Source organism: Pyrus communis, chromosome 15 (assembly GCF_963583255.1).
Source record: "Pyrus communis chromosome 15, drPyrComm1.1, whole genome shotgun sequence".
NCBI lineage: Eukaryota > Viridiplantae > Streptophyta > Magnoliopsida > Rosales > Rosaceae > Pyrus > Pyrus communis.
In genome coordinates, this window is record NC_084817.1 from 3,848,739 (window position 1) to 3,866,166 (window position 17,428).

Sequence of the window (17,428 nt, forward strand, 5' to 3'; positions counted from 1 at the left end):
TGGTCCACTTGTAGCATATTGGTGAAAAGTAGCAGAGATACCTTGAAATTGACTTGCTAAAAGCTCAACAACAATTGTGCAGCTACAGGAACTCCAGATACAATTAGTGTTCTCGAAATTATAGAGGTCTCTCTGGTCGGATATTTCCATTTGGTCTTCACTCCCTCTCTCGGACATTTTCTCAAACAGTTCCAATGCATAACAATCTTTTTTTCACAAATTTTCCCACAAGATACCAATGAACCCATCCACATTTATCAGTCAAGAAGTCTTCATATATGATCAGAACAACACCAGTATACTATGGCAAAATAAACTTCAAAATCCAACACCATTTGTCTTCCAATTTGTAAAATTGAAAACCAAGGATGTCAATACCTCATGTCTATGTTTCGGGACTAGGATTCTCTCCCATCCTCTTTCTATTCCCTTCCATTCCTTCCTCTCACATTTTCTTATTTTGTCTTTCTCTTGCTATAAAAAAAAATTAATATAAAATGTTAACGTGACTTAACCGTGATTGTTCAATTAGGAAAGGAGGAAGGGAAGGGAAAAAAAAGAGAAGAGAGAATATTACACCCTATGCTTCGTGGTGTTCGTATGCGTTGAGGGAAGCATACAGAGGCGTATAATCTGTGAGTTGAAGCTCCTCTAATCTCCGTACTCCTTAAGGTTGATAGAATCACTCATGTGTTGGTCTGCAAGTGGAAAGGGAACTGCAATTTTGGTGGTTCCTGCGTTTCTGATGTGCCCTGTCTAATCAAGCGGGGTAACTTGATGTGACCGTAACAGCATTACATGGTGTTATCAACCCCCCATCTTATAATAGGTAAAATGAGATTCAAGTAATGGAGAAGTTTTTAAGTGAAGACGACATGGTACACTAAATGTCACAATAAAAGTGGTTATAAATTTTTTTTTTTTTTTTTAAAGTATCCAACAACTTATAACACTTAGTATACCAGAACATGTACCGGTGCATTGAAAAATCTCTCCCAAGTACTGGTTGCATTTTTCATGAGAGCAAGTCATATTGAAGGCAAACTAGGTACTTATAGTATTTACATTATGTCTCTTTATTCTTTGTTTTGGCAAATTTAAGTTACATAAGCTTGGAAATACATTCCCAGAGATGATCTTCTCGTTAGAAAACAGCAGCAGCCAACTCCGTCACGACGTCGGCAAGGTCTTTCTCGCTCTGAACACTCTGAACCCACTTGGCGTTGATTTGCACCTGCTCAATGCTCTGCTTCAAGGTTCTAGTTATCGCCACGTTGGGACGGGCTTTGAAGAACTCATCTACTTCCTTAACCTTGTCAAACGAAGCAAACTGCAGGGGAAGGTAGAAGGAAATGATAAGGCATTAGAAATCTAAGTTGCACAACAAAAAGACCTCGAGGATAAGAAGGAAAGTTTATAGAGAAAGAAAGAACGAACCGGTGAAACAACTGAACTGACAAAGCGAGTGATTAGAAATCCAGACCCCCAGGTCTCTGAGATGTGCTCCCAGTTATCCTGTGTTTTGGGCAATCCAAATGAAAAAATGAATCATAGTAACGGATGTGGGAAAAAGAAAGATAAAATCCATGAAAGTGGGAACATTTCGTAGTATGTCGTAAATTGGTAAGAGAGGTACCTTCATCCACTTCCAAGCTGTTTCCCGACCTTCAGTACTAACAGCAAGCCCAAAGACAGCATCCTGACTGCGAACCTGCGTAGACGGGCATTGAAGTCATATATCATCAAGCTTTGAATTCTCAAAATTATTACTAATAAGTAAAACTTCAACCTCCAATTAAGAGAAAGAAAATCTGAAATACCTCATGAGTCAATATAAAGTTGAGAACCTCCAGTGTAATATTGGGATCGGGACAAGACACTAAAGAACCTACAGGCACAGACACATCGATTAGTGCTACAATCTAACAGCCTCTACGTTCAGCATTATTTTCCTATTTACTTATATTTACCTAGAATGCGGGTTTTCTCCTGGCTTAGATCACTCTCTCTGTAGACTCTAAGAAGAGATTCGTAGCCTGATCGGTTAGATACGCTTGTTCTTTGCATTACAGCCACATATGCTGCCTGCAACAGTAGTCCATAATTAGCATCAACGATGAACTTAAAAGGTTAATTACGTATGTGTAATTTAATTAAGGATTTGCATCAAAGCAACCTTTCTAATGTCAGGGGGAAGGAGGGGCGTGTTTCTGTCTTCTAAAAAGGCATGAAAACGCCTACTTGCTTCATCTAACGTCAGGTCATGACCAAAAACAGCAAGCGCATTCAAAACGTCTCCTCTCAACATTGCATCTAAATGGCTTTCGCCGGGTTTAGGCTGCCAACCAAGCCTCCTGTAAAGAAATTCCACCCTAAATGATAAACTTTAAAAAAAATTAAAGATGTAGACATCGAAATTTCAGGAAATTCATGTTTACAAGAGAACAAGATAGAAGCAAATCTTGTGGATCATGACAGATTATCTACGTAGGTATTTGAGTTTGTTAAGAAAAGAACAAGCTTACTCTGCGGAATACTGGAAAAGGCCAACAAAGAATTGTTTAATGTGATCCAGTAGTCCGGGTACAGCATCGGCTGCAATTCTTGCCAGATAATAACTTATCTGTGAAAAGTGAGGACCGGAATCAGGCCAAGGCTATAGATGCAGTGACATAAATACAATGCAGGGAAGATCATTACAGTAATCAAATTTGACAGAACGATATAGTCAAGCTCCTCTCTGTAAGCACTCAACAAGGTAAGCAATGAAGCAAAAGACTGCTTGCGAGACATTGACAGGGCAAATGAATCATCCAATATGCCTGTGAAAGGAAAAATAAAAATTTGATGAAAGCTTTCACTATCAAAGAGTTAAACAAGCAAATGCACGAAATGATGATTACCAAATCTGTCAGTTTCAGACAATTGTTTCTTTTCGATAGCGTTTCTAAGTGCAGCTGCAAGTTCATCCTCATATTTCACTCTGTAAAAACCAGTCTGATTCACATTGACTTTTATCCAACTGAATAATGCATAGTCTTTGTTGCTTGTGCATCCAGCCTTTCCTACTGAGCAACCCAGAAATTCCTTTATGTCAAGAGTTTCAGACTTCGCTTGTAGTAGGAAATTCTTGCGCACATCGTACGAGCCACAGGATAATGTGATCGGCACAATCCATTGCCCATCGCCTTGGGAACCGCTTGAGTAGAATTGTGTCTGCCATACATTAATTTACTTAATAGATTTTTTTCGTGTCCTTGTACCATGGATTAAAACCTAAACTAATGACTTAACAGCTTATACATGCATTAGAGCTCGAGAGGTTCTTTCAGAAGTTCCTTTGATAATCAAACAACTTTGAAAGAAGCAAACATAAGGATACCTGATCAAACTTCAATTTCTGATCTTTGACTTTGACAGAAATAACCGGGTAACCTTTTTGCTGTGTCCATGAATTCATTAGCTTGTTTACAGGTTCACCAGATCCCTCCTCAAGGGCAGCCCACAAATCTTCTGTCTTTGCATTTGAGTAAGCATGCTTTTTGATATATGAAGCAAGTGACCTCTGGATGCATTAAAAAGTAGCATGCAATTAACTCTGTAACTTTTTTATATCCTAGAAAATAAGATAGTTCCTTCAACCTTCAAGCACACTAGCTTACAAATCAAAGAACATACCTGGAAGACTTCAGCACCTAGATAGCTTTGTAGCATCCGAATAACAGAAGCACCTTTTTTATAGCTTATTGCATCGAATATTTCATCAACCTCAGCAGCATGATTGATCTCCACCTGGCCAAAAAGAAAAAAGATTAAACCATAATATACCAGAGAGACATATATACATTAATACTCTCCAATTAATAACACCTTGAAAACTATAGTGGTGAATATTACTATTTAACGCCTTCTATGCAGATGATCAAGATTCGATGCTAGGAAACAGGAAACTTCAGGAAATAAAAATTAAAATGAAACCCATGAAAAACCAGGTTCACAAATAAGTACCTCAATGGGGTGAGATTCTTCAAGCCCATCCAGCTTAAGACCAGCAGTGAGTTCATCAAGAAACTGAGTCCATATTTTCCACTCTGGGAACAAGCTATCAGTAGCTAAATAGCTCACCTAATGACATTAAAATACTTACTTTTTAAGTACAAAAGCATGGAAACTACTAACTAACAATTATAGCGATGATATGAAGTGATACCCATGTTGCAAATCCCTCATTCAGCCATAAATGCGTCCACCATTCCATAGTTACAAGATTGCCAAACCACTGGTGTGCCAATTCATGTGCCACGACAGTCGCAACCTTATACCAAAACCAAATAGAGAGTGATTAAACGTATCGTTGGGTGCAAAGACTATACTCCCCTACCATATTAACCAAGATAAATTCTGAAAGCAGTAACATTCAGGATTCGCATTTTACCCTTTGCTTGTTGGCAGCTGCAGAATGTTTTTCATCAAAAAGCAAAGCTGTTTCTCGGTATGTAACTAAACCATAATTCTCCATGGCACCAGAAGAAAAATCAGGTATTGCAATCATATCCAATTTGGGCAACAGGTATGGCACGGCAAAGTAACTGCAGAACTTATCATCATTAAGTTCATATTGAATGGAATGTAATGCAGCATAAGTACGAAAAGGAAAAAAAAAAAAATCTAGAGAAACTGCTACTTTTAGTTGATAACATGCATCAAGAGCAATTGCCAACTTGGATATGAATGATTGGTAACTTTGACACATACTCTTTGTACAATTCAAGTGTCTTGACAGCAACGTGCAAAGCAAACTTCCCTTGGTCTGCCTTACCGACTTGACAATATACCCGCACTTTGACCCCTGTAATGACATCAAATGTGACATCATCAAGAAAAAGGTTGCACTGACATACAGATGAAACGAGAGATATTGTGTAGGACTTTACCGTCAGAAGTATGATCTTCAACGTAATCAAACAATCCGACAACAACGGCCACCAAATATGTAGACATAATTGGTGTTTCTGCATATGAAACTGTCTTCAGATGTCCATTCACTTTTTCTTCTTGAATCGGCATGTTGGAAAGGGCTACTAGCTCAGACGGAACACCATCAAGGGTAATCTTGAACGTAGCCTGCCAACCAAATAGCCAGTAAGTCATAAATTCTAGATTTGAACAATTTCACCAGAATGGGAAGATTGATTTCTCATCTATACTACCATCATAAACAACAGATAACTTTTTTCCTAGTCTCAAAAATGCAAAAATGCATTTATAACAATGTATATACAGAATGGTGTAAACAATATCACTTGACACTGATGAAAATCAACATCTTAACTCAACTGTGTGAGAGAGAGAGGGAGAGAGGATAACCTTGCAAGCAGGTTCATCCCAGCACGGAAAGCACCGCCTGGCATCAACGGGCTCAAATTGTGTAACTGCCATATTTTTCTTCTCACCGTTGTGGTCATATGTACTGCACGAAACAAATCAAATCTTAGACATATCTATACCATTAGGACATGATAATACTGAACGAACAATCGAAGATAGACTGCGCAAAAGTTCCTGCATTCAAAAACTACCTTCTGTAGAAACCCTTCATCTTGTCATTCAAAATTCCTTCAAATTCAATAACCAAAACTCCAGTCCCAATCGGAAGCGTCTCGCCAAATTCCAAAACCAAAATTCCATCCTCTTCGAACGTCTCGGTCTTCGAAGGCTTGAAAACCTGCTCAAACATTCATTTACTCATTCAGTCAAGACACAAGTAGGCAAACAACGCACGAAATGAATTCCAAATAATCTTTCCATTTCCTACCTTATCCGTGCAGCAACAGAAGGCAGCAAGGTCGACACAAACATCCTATCAATTCCAATCCATTCACTTGCTCACAAATCATTAACAGAGCAGTGATTAAACCAAAATTAAAACTAATCAACGATTTATTAATTGAACTTAGTTTTACTAATCAAGTATTAATTAAAAAATCAACCTAAAATCAATGAATTTTCATCAGCCAAACACCTCAATCTCATTTCTATTTTCATTTTTTTCTCAGTTCCACAAATTTGAAAAGCAAAGCGCATCGATTACCTTGGACGAGCCTCCGTGAGTGAAAGAGACGGAGCCCGCATTGACGGAGAGCTCGGCGGCGTTGAGGACGATGAATTTGGTATCGGCGACGACATCTAGGTCGATGTCGACGGAGCCGCCGAATTTGCAGGCGGCGAGGTCCGGCTTCAGCTTTACATCGTACCGTTTCGGGACGGCGAATTTCGGAAGCCGGGGCTGGCCTTTGAACTGCTCCATAGCAGCCACTACGACGGTGATACTTGCGAGCTGCGAGAGAGTTTTTCGAGTTCAGATTTCGAAAGTGTGTGAGCGGGACTCATCAGTTGTTACGATTTTATAACTTGCAACGTACGAATCTTTTCTGAGAAAATTTTACGACTTTTTATTTTATTTTTAACAAAGTTTTAAAAGCCGTTAAGTGCTGGTCGTGCGGTGGAGTAGGCCTAGCGGGCACCTAGACGGCTAGGCGGGGCTTAGTGGGCGTCTAGACGGATTAGACGGATTTAAATAAATTTGTTATATTTCGTGTAAGTATGTATTTCTTTATACTTAAAATATATATAATCATCATGAATTACAAAATAGAATTACATATATATATTATGAAGTATTGAAACATAATGAAAACATGAGGAACATATATATAACTTGTGTTCATTTTAGTATTTAACAAGTTTCGTACAATTTATTAAAAAAAAAAATAATGCAAAATGATAGTTATCTATTTTATGTCTAAGTGAGTCGCAATCTATGCGGGTGTCTTGGTGTCTTTGGACAGTCTAGACGGGTGCCTCAAAAGGTCTAGGCGCGCTTTCTAAATTTTCAAATGCTTGATCATTAATTGTAGCGGTGGCCAACCGTCTAACGTCTAAACAGAGCCTAGGTGGGGATTTTTAGAACAATGGTTTTTACACGTTTCGGTCCACACACTTTTTTCTTTTTCTATTACGATATGATCCGCAGTTAATTTAGGGTGGATTATATTTTGCGAGAAATGCGAAAGGCTATCTCAAAAGCATGATTCTTTATATATTTTTTGTCAATTTATTTTTTACACAATGTTTTATAATGTTGATAAAAAATTGACGTTAATTACGAGGTGACATAGTTTATGGAAAGTATTACTTTTAAGAGAATCTTCTTATCATTTCTCGTTTACTAATTAATTATAATATTTAAATGTATTTAATACAATCAACATCTCTAGAGTATACATCGGTGGAGAGGTATTTGAAGGAACGAAAAATGAAAGCTCAAAATCAAAGAGAATCGGGCTTTTCCAAAGTGTTACTCCATGCTCCAGCTTTTCCACTCCCCTTGATTTTTATACGCAAGATAATCTCTTTTTTACCCTTTTAACAAATCTCCCTTTATTCTGGCACTTAAGGGAAGAGATCGAAGAGACTATGACATATCATGTTCACCATGGTTGCATCTATTTAAGACTTCTCTTTGCAGTTTTTCATCAAACTTCTTTTTACTCTTGCTTAGCTTTGGAGTACAAACTTGATCAGAGCCGTCCATTTCTTAAATTTGTTGTTGGATTTACATATAAGCAAAGAATTTATGCGTGACTTAACTTTAAATGCTCACCCAGGTGAGGCTTAAGTCCCAAGTCTAACATATTACATTTTTTTTTTTTTTGGCAAAAATTATTATTATTTTGTCATGAAACTGATTATGTTGGTGGTGAGGATGCATGTGATGCTATATTTATTTACAGTATGTGTAATGCATTCAGCAAACTAGTTTGATTGCCACATGCATGTGGTTTAACATCCTAGTTGATATAGTTTTGGGTTTCTACTCATATGCTCGAGGTTCGAAACACTCTTATCTTTTATCTCTTATATTAATGTAATAGTTTTGGGTTTTTACTCATATGCTCGAGGTTCGAAACACTCTTATCTCTTATCTCTTATATTAATGTAATAGTTTTGAACTCTCTCCCCTCCTCTTAATAATAATAATTTTTGTTTAAATAAAAAACCTAGTATAAATATGTTAGGGTAAAGTACAAAAAATTACCTTAACTATTGGTGTCACGACACTTTCATACCTCATTTTTAAAATTGACAATGTCATACCTCATCTTACGAATTTGTGCTCATGTTATACCTTCCGTTAGCTTGGCGTTATTTTATTAATTAAATGCTGACGTGGTTTGAATCAGGACCCACTTTCTATTAAAAAAAATTATTAAAAACTAAAAAAAATTATTTAATATATTTTAAATATTAAAACAAAAGTTAAAAAAAAAAAAAAAAAACCTCACTTCGTTCCTTCCCCCCCCTCTCTCTCTCTCTCCTCCATCTTCATCTTCATCTTCCTACTTAATCTTAAACCAAAAAAATAATAATTTGAAAACCCATCAACCCAAACGTAATCTAGAAAGAACCCTCTCTCTCTCTCTCTTCTCCCCCATCTTCATCTTCCTGCTTAATCTTCAACCAAAAAAGAAAAAAAGAAAAAAAAATTGAAAACCCATCAACCCAAACGCAACCTAGAAAGAAGAACCCTCTCTCTCTCTCTTTCTCCCCCATCTTCATCTTCCTGCTTAATCTTCAACCAAAAAAAAAAATAATAATAATAATAATTTGAAAACCCATCAACCCCCTCCCCCCCCCCCCCCCAACCCACCCGAAGAAGAAGAAGAAGAAAAAAGAAAAGAAAAGAAAAAGAAAACTCAACCTAGAAAGAAGAACATGAAGAAGAAGAAGGAAAAAAGAAAAAAAAACCAAACCAAACGTAGTTCGATTTTTAGAACAATGCTTGATCATTAATCGGGACGGTGACCAACCGCCTAACGCCTAAACGGGACCTAGGTGGGGATTTTTAGAACAATGATTTTTACACGTTTCAGTCCACACACTTTTTTCTTTTTCTATTACGATATGATACGCAGTTAATTTAGGGTGGATTATATTTTGCGAGAAATGCAAAAGGCTATCTCAAAAGTATGATTCTTTATATATTTTTTGTCAATTTATTTTTTACACAATGTTCTATAATGTTGATAAAAATTGACGTTAATTATGAGGTGATATAGTCTATGAAGAGTATCACTTTTGAGAGAATCCCTTTATCATTTCTCGTTTGCTAAGTTACTATAATATTTAAATGTATTTAAAATAATCAACATCTCACGATTAGATTATATATTGGTGGAGGTACTTGAAGGAACGAAAAATGAAAGCTCGAACACAAAGAGAATCGGGCTTTTCCAAAGTGTTACTCCATGCTCCAGCTTTTCCACTCCCTTTGATTTTTATACGCAAAATAATCTCTTTCACCCTTTTACCAAATCTCCCTTTATTCTGGCACTGAAATGAAGGGATCGAAGAGATTATGACATATCATGTTCACCATAGTTGCATTTATTTAAGACTTCTTTTTGCAGTTTTTCATCAAACTTCTTTTTCCTCCTGCTTAGCTTTGGAGTACAAACTTGATCAGAGCCGTCCATTTCTTAAATTTGTTGTTGGATTAACATATAAGCAAAGAATTTATGCGTGACTTGACTTTAAATGCTCACCCAGGTGAGGCTTAAGTCCCAAGTCTAACATATTACATTTTTTTTTTTTTTTGGCAAAAATTATTATTATTTTGTCATGAAACTGATTATGTTGGTGGTGAGGATGCATGTGATGCTATATTTATTTACACTATGTGTGATGCATTCAGCAAACTAGTTTGATTGCCACATGCATGTGGTTTAACATCCTAGTCGATATAGTTTTGGGTTTCTATTCATATGCTCAAGGTTCAAAACACTCTTATCTCTTATTTCTTATATTAATGTAATAGTTTTGAACTCTCTCCCATCTCCTTAATAATAATAATTTTTGTTTAAATAAAAAACCTAGTATAAATATGTTAGGGTAAAGTACAAAAAACTACCTCAACTATTGGTGTCACGACATTTTCATACTTCATCTTTTAAAATTGACAATGTTAACCTCATCTTACGAATTTGTGCTAATGTTATACCTTCCGTTAGTTTGGCGTTAATTTCTCAGTTAAATGCTGACGTAGCTTGAATAAGGGCCAACTTTCTATTAAAAAAATTATTAAAATATTATTAAAAACTAAAAAAAAAGTATTTAATATATTTTAAATATTAAAACAAAAGTTCAAAAAAAAAAAAAAAAAAACCTCACTTCATCCCTTCCCCCCCCCCTCTCTCTCTCTCTTCTCCCCCATCTTCATCTTCCTGCTTAAATAAAAAAATCATTTAATATATTTTAAATATGTTAATGTATTTCTCAAAGCGTCAACTCTATGCAATCAAAATCATCCATATAAGATCTTGTCAAAATGAATATGGTGTTCTATCAATCCCAAAGCTTGAAAATTAGATACACATGAGGAGGCGTGTTATCAATCTCGCATCAAGGAAAGGAGGGACCTTGCATCACTATTCTAAAAATTCTTGCCTAGCGTAGCTTAGGCGTTAGGCGGTTGACCACCGACTAGATTAATCCCTAGGCATTTGAAAATTAACAAAAGGCGCCTAAACCTACTTAGGCGCTAGTCTAGGCACCCGCCTAACTCATCCAGACCCGTCTAGGTACGAGCCTAGATTGCAACTCACTTAGACAAAAAATATATAACTTTCATTTTGCATTTTATTTTTTTAATAAATTTTAAGTATGAGCTAACACTTATTTATACGATATATAATGGATTTACTTAAATCAGCTTAGGACTCCGCCTAGATCCTATCTAGCCACCTAGGCACTAAGTCTCAGTCTGTCGCCCGACTAGCGCCTAGCGTCTTTTAGAACCATGCTTGCATGTACTTATAAGCAAGTGAGGTACTCCTCATATTGCAATTTGGTTTTATGGTAAAACTCTAATTTTCTTCATAGTATCAGAGCAGTTTGTCCCGCGTGCTAACAACCACACCTACTCCACGTCACACCACGATTTACGTTGTCCATATGTTAGGTTTATAAATTTGCACACGTGGGGGGACGTGTTAAGAATATCGATCCTATATCGATTCACCACAGGTAAGGAGCATGTTGAGAGTGTCATTCCCACATCGAGCTTCAACTCTTCATATTGCTAATTGATTTTATAATATAACCCTAACTTTCTTAACAAGATACTGACAAGTATAATTCAGGAAAATATGTGGCGATGAAACATGAAATTTTTCGGAAGCTATTGCATAATAAGGAAGATATAGCATGTGTGTAGCATTTGGGTTTTCCAAGTTCCTCATCCAAATCCCATGTTCAAGTGACTCGCAACGCACACACAAAGGGAATCGGGAAAACCTACGACAAAAAGTAAACATTGTAGGTAAGTTAGGTCTGTCACATTCGAATTAGATACACTAATAGAGTAAAAATTGTGCCTAATCGCTTGGAATAATTTCATAAGCGTAGGACAATTGGTTCCCATGGAATATAAAGGAGGAATTCCTAAGTAAGCTTCTTAAAACTATACTTTAATCTTTTCGCAAGCAAAGTTCTTAAGCAAAGGAGAATTGTCTTCCCTTCTTTTTTTGTTGTATTACGGGAGGTTACGTTTATACCCTTTGATTAGGTGTACTTTTTTTTTTCAATGTCAACAAAATTCTCATCGTACCGTAGAGATTTTCCTAAAAAAAAAAAAAAAAAAGAACAGAAAAAAACCTCTTTATACGAAGGCAAGTTCTTAATAACATTATACTATAATCTTTTCATAGATCTATTTAATCATTTCTTTGGTTGCATAATACGGATCCTCCCCTTCTTCAAATTTATTTTGATATTGGTTTTTGCCTTATTTTTGTTTTCTTTCCCTTGCAACATCAAATTATCGTCTCTATATTCTACAAAGTATATTTTTTGGTGCAAAATCTCTTATAATTCAGGTTTTAAACAATCGATAAACGACAAAGTAAAACCTAAAGAACTTTTTTATCTAAACCAATTGGGACGATGCCTGCCTTCGCGCAATTGGTGACTGGCTGTAGTTGGACACGTACTAAAATCACCTCATGCATACTTCTCAATCCTCATGAGTTGGAATTTCATATGGACTGTAATTTTATTTTGAATTTTTGCATTGGAAATTGGTTAACACCGAAAATCAAGGCTATGTTGAGGCACATTCAATCGTAAAACTAGATTCTCTTCGAAAATTAAATATTATTTACGTAAATTTTGTTGCCTTTCACTAACTTGTGTCTCCATCAATTTAAGGTTCTCTTCATAGTGAACCTACCGAAATGCTCATTTTCAACTAATCACTTTTGAAATATAGATTTAAGAACATTGTTTGGGATTTTTTTTGTTTTTAACTCCATCGGAACCAATAGCCCTTTGCTTATGAAGTTATTCCAAGCCATTAGGCCGTTAGTGTCACAAATCAACGAATACATGCATGAGTACCACTGCCACCCCATTGGTGAACAATCTCTACTTTACTAGTGCATTGGATTCGAATGTGACAGACATAACTTACTTTTTGTCATAGGTTTTCCCGATTCCTTGTAGTGTAAGTTGTACGAGTCACTTCAACATGGGATTTGGATGAGAAACTTGGACAACCCAAATGTTACACACATGCTATCAGTATCGTATGACAAAAGTTGAGATCTTATTGTAAAATTAATTGGTAATATGTAGAGTAGTTTAGTTATTTTTAAGCACATGTAATGTCTCTCATTTTCTCGACGTGAGATTGATACTTTCGACGCGCCACCTCATGTATGACGAATTTTTAAGCCTAACAAGTGAACAACACAAATCATGTGACATGGAACATGTGTGGCCATTAGGCTTCACAAGCGGGACAACCTGCTCTGATATCATAAAGAAAGTTGAGTTTCCACTATAAAATCAATTGACAATATGAAGAGCAACTCAACTATTTATAAGTATATATAAAGTCCCTCATCTTCTCGATATAAGATTGATACTCTTAACATCTCATTAACACATACTGTAAATAAATATAGCATGTGCCTAATCGCTTGGAATAATTCCAAGCGATTAGGCACAATTTAGAGTATCAATCTCACATCAAAGAAATGAGAGACCATGCATGTGCTTATAAGTAGTTGAGCTACTCCTCATATTACCAATTGATTTTATGGTGAAACCCAACTTTCTTCATGATGCCTTACTCCAAGTCATCCTACGATTTATAGTGTTCACACTTTGAGAAATACATTAACATATTTAATAAGCAAAGGACAATTGGTTCCAATGGAATATAAAAGAGGAATTCCTAAGTAAGCTTCTTAAAACTAGAATCTTTTCCCAAGCAAAGTTAAGCAAAGGACAATTGTCCCGCCTTCTTTTTTATGCTCATTTTTAGTTGTATCACGAAGGATTATGTTTATGTTCCCCTGCCTAGGTGTACTTTTTCTTTTTTTCGATATCAATAAAAAGTTTCTCGTACTATCGAAATTTTCCCAAAAAAAAAAGGTTCTTAATAACATGGTACTTTAATCTTTTCATAGACCTATTTAATCATTTCTTTGGTAGCATAATACCGATCCTCCCCTTCTTCAAATTTCTTTCGATGTTGGTTTTTGCCTTATTTTTTGTTTTCCTTTGCAACATCAAATTATCGTCTTTATATTCTACAAAATATATTTTTTTGTGCAAATTCTCTTAGAATTCAGGTTTAAACAATCGAAAAACGACAATGTAAAACCTAAAGAACTTTTTTATCTAAACCAATTGGGACGATGCCTGCCTTCGCGCAATTGGTGGCTGGCTTTAGTTGGACACGCACTAAAATCACCTCATGCATACTTCTCAGTCCTCATTAGTTGGAATTTCATATGGATTGTAATTTTATTTTGAATTTTTGCATTGGAAACTAATTAACGCCGAAAACCAACGCTATGTTGAGGCACATTCAATCATAAAACTATATTCTCTTCGAAAATTAAATATTGTTCACGTAAAATTTGTTGCCTTTCACCAACTTGCGTCTCCATCAATTGAAGGCTCTCTTCAAAGTGAACTTACCGAAATGCTCATTTTCAACTAATTACTTTTGAAATATAGATTTAAGAACCTTGTTTGGGATTTTATTTTTAATTCCATCGGAACCAGTAGCCCTTTGCTTATGAAGTTATTCCAAGCCACTAGGCCCGTTAGTGTCACAAATCAACGAATATATGCATATATAAGTACCACTGCCCCATTGGTGAACAATTTTTACTTTACTAATGCATCGGATTCGAATGTGACAGACATAACTTACTTACAATGTTAACTTTTTCGTCGTAGGTTTTCCCGATTCCTTATAGTGTAAGTTGTACGAGTCACTTCAACATGGGATTTGAATGAGAAACTTGGACAACCCAAATGCTACACACATGCTATCAGTATCGTCTGACAAAAGTTGAAATCTTGTTATAAAATTAGTTGACAATATGTAAAGTAGTTTAACTACTTATAGGAACATGTAAGGTTCCTTCTTTCCTTGACGTGAAATTGATACTCTTAATACGCCACCTCATGTACGACAAATTTTTAAACCTAACACATGGACAACACAAATCAGGTGGCATGGAGCATGTGTGGCCATTAAGCTTCACAAGCGGGACAACTTGCTCTGATACCATGAAGAAAGTTGAGTTTCCACCATAAAACTAATTGACAATATGGAAAGTAACTCAACATATAAGGTCCCTCATTTCTTCGATGTGAGATTGATACTCTGAATATCTCATTGACACATATGAAGAGTGAGCTAAAAGTCAATTATGGCGTTAAAGCTCGCTACATACAGTTATGGAGAGCAAGACAGAAGGCTAAAGAGGCCGTGGAAGGGAAGCATGCTGCATGTTATGGTAAGTTAAGAAGATATGGGAATGAGGTTCTGAAATCAAATCCAGGGAGCATTGTGAAGATTCAAGTTGATAGAAACTTGGGGTATCCTATCTTCAAGCGTTTCTTCATTTGCTTTGCATCAATGAGAGATGGTTTTGTAAATGGATTCATGCCTTTTATTGGAGTTGATGGGTGCTTCTTGAAAGGGCCTTTTGGAGGCCAACTATTAACAGCAATTAGTCTAGACAGTAATTCTGGGGTGTTTCCAATAGCTATGACAATAGTTGAATTAGAGTGCACAAAAAGCTGGACATTCTTCATGACTCACTTGGAAACAATGATTGGTAGTCACAACTCAGACAACATTCCATGGACCTTCAAGTCAGATAGACAAAAGGTAGCATTATTCTTATTTCGTGATTTTAACGTACTTTGACTAAATGAATTTTGCTAACAATGTTGTGTATTTCAAGGGTGTTATTGACGTGGTAGCAAACATATTTCCACACTCTCCACATAGACATTGTTGTAGACACATCTACAGCAATATGAGAAAAGGGAACCCTGGGTTACTTTTTCGAAGTAACTTTTGGAAAACGGCTAGAGCATGTGGTGTTGCGAGTTTTACAGAGGCAATGGAAGAAATAAAGAAACTTAATGAAGACATATGAAATAGGCTAAATAAAATTCACCCTTCGTAATGGAGCAAGCATGCCTTTGATCATCGTGTAAAGAATGATCATATTACTAACAATATGTCAGAATCATTTAATTCAACGGTGAACAAGTGGAGAGAAACCAATATTAATGCTCATTGATACAATTACAGAAAAAATGATGAGACGATATCCAAAGAGATGTGCAAGAGGGATGGAATGGCCTACTAGGCTAACTGAAGGCGCAAGAAGAAGTTAAATACGAATGTGCAAGAATGTAGGAACATTATAGTAGCTCATGCATGTAATAATTATCAAATTTTATTTATTTATTCCATAGTATATCTTTCTTTTCTTTTCTTTTTTTTTCTTTCTGAAACACTTAGTATGACTTTTTTTTCATTGGACCAGGTGAAGACGAGTTTGAAGTGCATGACATTTCCCAAAAGCACATTGTGCGATTGCCTACAAGCCACTGCAGTTGTATGGAATGGCAAATTAGTGGGATTCCATGTAAGCATGTGTGTGCATGCATTATATGGAAGCGAGCCAACCCATAAGACTACTATCATGAATTCTTCACTAAAGAGAAGTATGTGGCATCATACTATGTCATATTCATCACGTTCTAGAGGAGAGATACTGGGCAAACGATCCTTATGATGTCATTCATCCCCCACCCTTAAGGAAACCCGTGGGAGGCCCACAAAAAAATAGCAGAAAAGAGGCGGATGAACGTAAGAACCGGAGAAAGAGAAAGAGATCTTATGCATTATCATGCAAAATTTGTGGTACATTGGGTCATAATAGAAGAAGGTGCCCAAATGGAAATCTTGAAACGATTCAAAGAAGAGGTGTGAATGTTGCAAGGGGAACGGGAAGAGCGAGCAGAGGAGTCGATGCACCAAGTAGAACTGGTAACACTAGGAGAGGAGGTCAGAATCTATTTTTTCATATTTACTGGCTACTACAATGTGATATTTTGTTTTTGTTTTCAGTTTTTACATATGAATTCGTTCTTCACAATTTCATTTAATTTTGGTATTTATGTTGATAGTGCCAAACGAGGGAATTCAAATTGGTGGCACTCATGCAGCAAGCCAAGAAATTGGAAGTCAAGCTCCTGAACAAAGTCAAAAGATTAATTAGAAGCCAAGCCAATGCAACAAACCAAGTTGTCGGCAATCAACCGTTTTGAAGAAGTTGTTTTTTGTATCGTGAAACACAAAGCCACTAGGCTAGTCTAAATGGAATAATATGATAAATATTATGTTTAAGGTGTTTGGTTGCAAGCGTATCATATTCTGGAAAATCATATTTCTACTTAGAATATAAACAAGGTTAATTTTGTCATTTATTTATTTTATTTTATTTTTTTGTTGATGTCAGCATAAAACTAATAGAACTCTAACTGAAGGGGTTTTGTGAAATGATTTTAAAACGTCAGGAGGTGTTTGTGATATGTTGAGAACCTGAAGGGGTTTTGTGAAAACACAAAACACTTCAAAGGGTGTTTGTGTAATTAACCCTAAATATAATAATAGAAATAAAAAAATATTATTTTTCTAGTGATAATGTGAAATCAGTTAAAACAAATATTTTTAATAAGGCAACAAATTTAAATTTTTTTAATTGTAAGAAATTAGTTGTTAGCTTAGCTTAAGTGAATATATATATCAAATAAATAGAAGATTGCTGAGTTGACAATTCATCAAAGTATTTTAATTGAATTTTAAAAAAATCACATGTTTAGGCTAAATAAGTTGGAAAAAATGTAGAAGATTATCCCCGTACTTCTTTTTACTTCTCACACGCTTTTTTAATTTTCGACCATTTGATGATTTAAAAAAAAATAAAAAAATAAAAAAAAATACGAAATATGTGAAAAATAAAAAAGTGTGTGGTAGCACACC

General features: G+C 35.8%; 1 pseudogene; it reads right to left on the reverse strand.

The window, feature by feature from the left end:
* Window positions 1-1,033: 1,033 nt before the first annotated feature.
* On the reverse strand, window positions 1,034-6,390 carry LOC137717397 (aminopeptidase M1-like; annotated as a pseudogene).
* Between the last annotated feature and the right edge of the window lie 11,038 nt (window positions 6,391-17,428).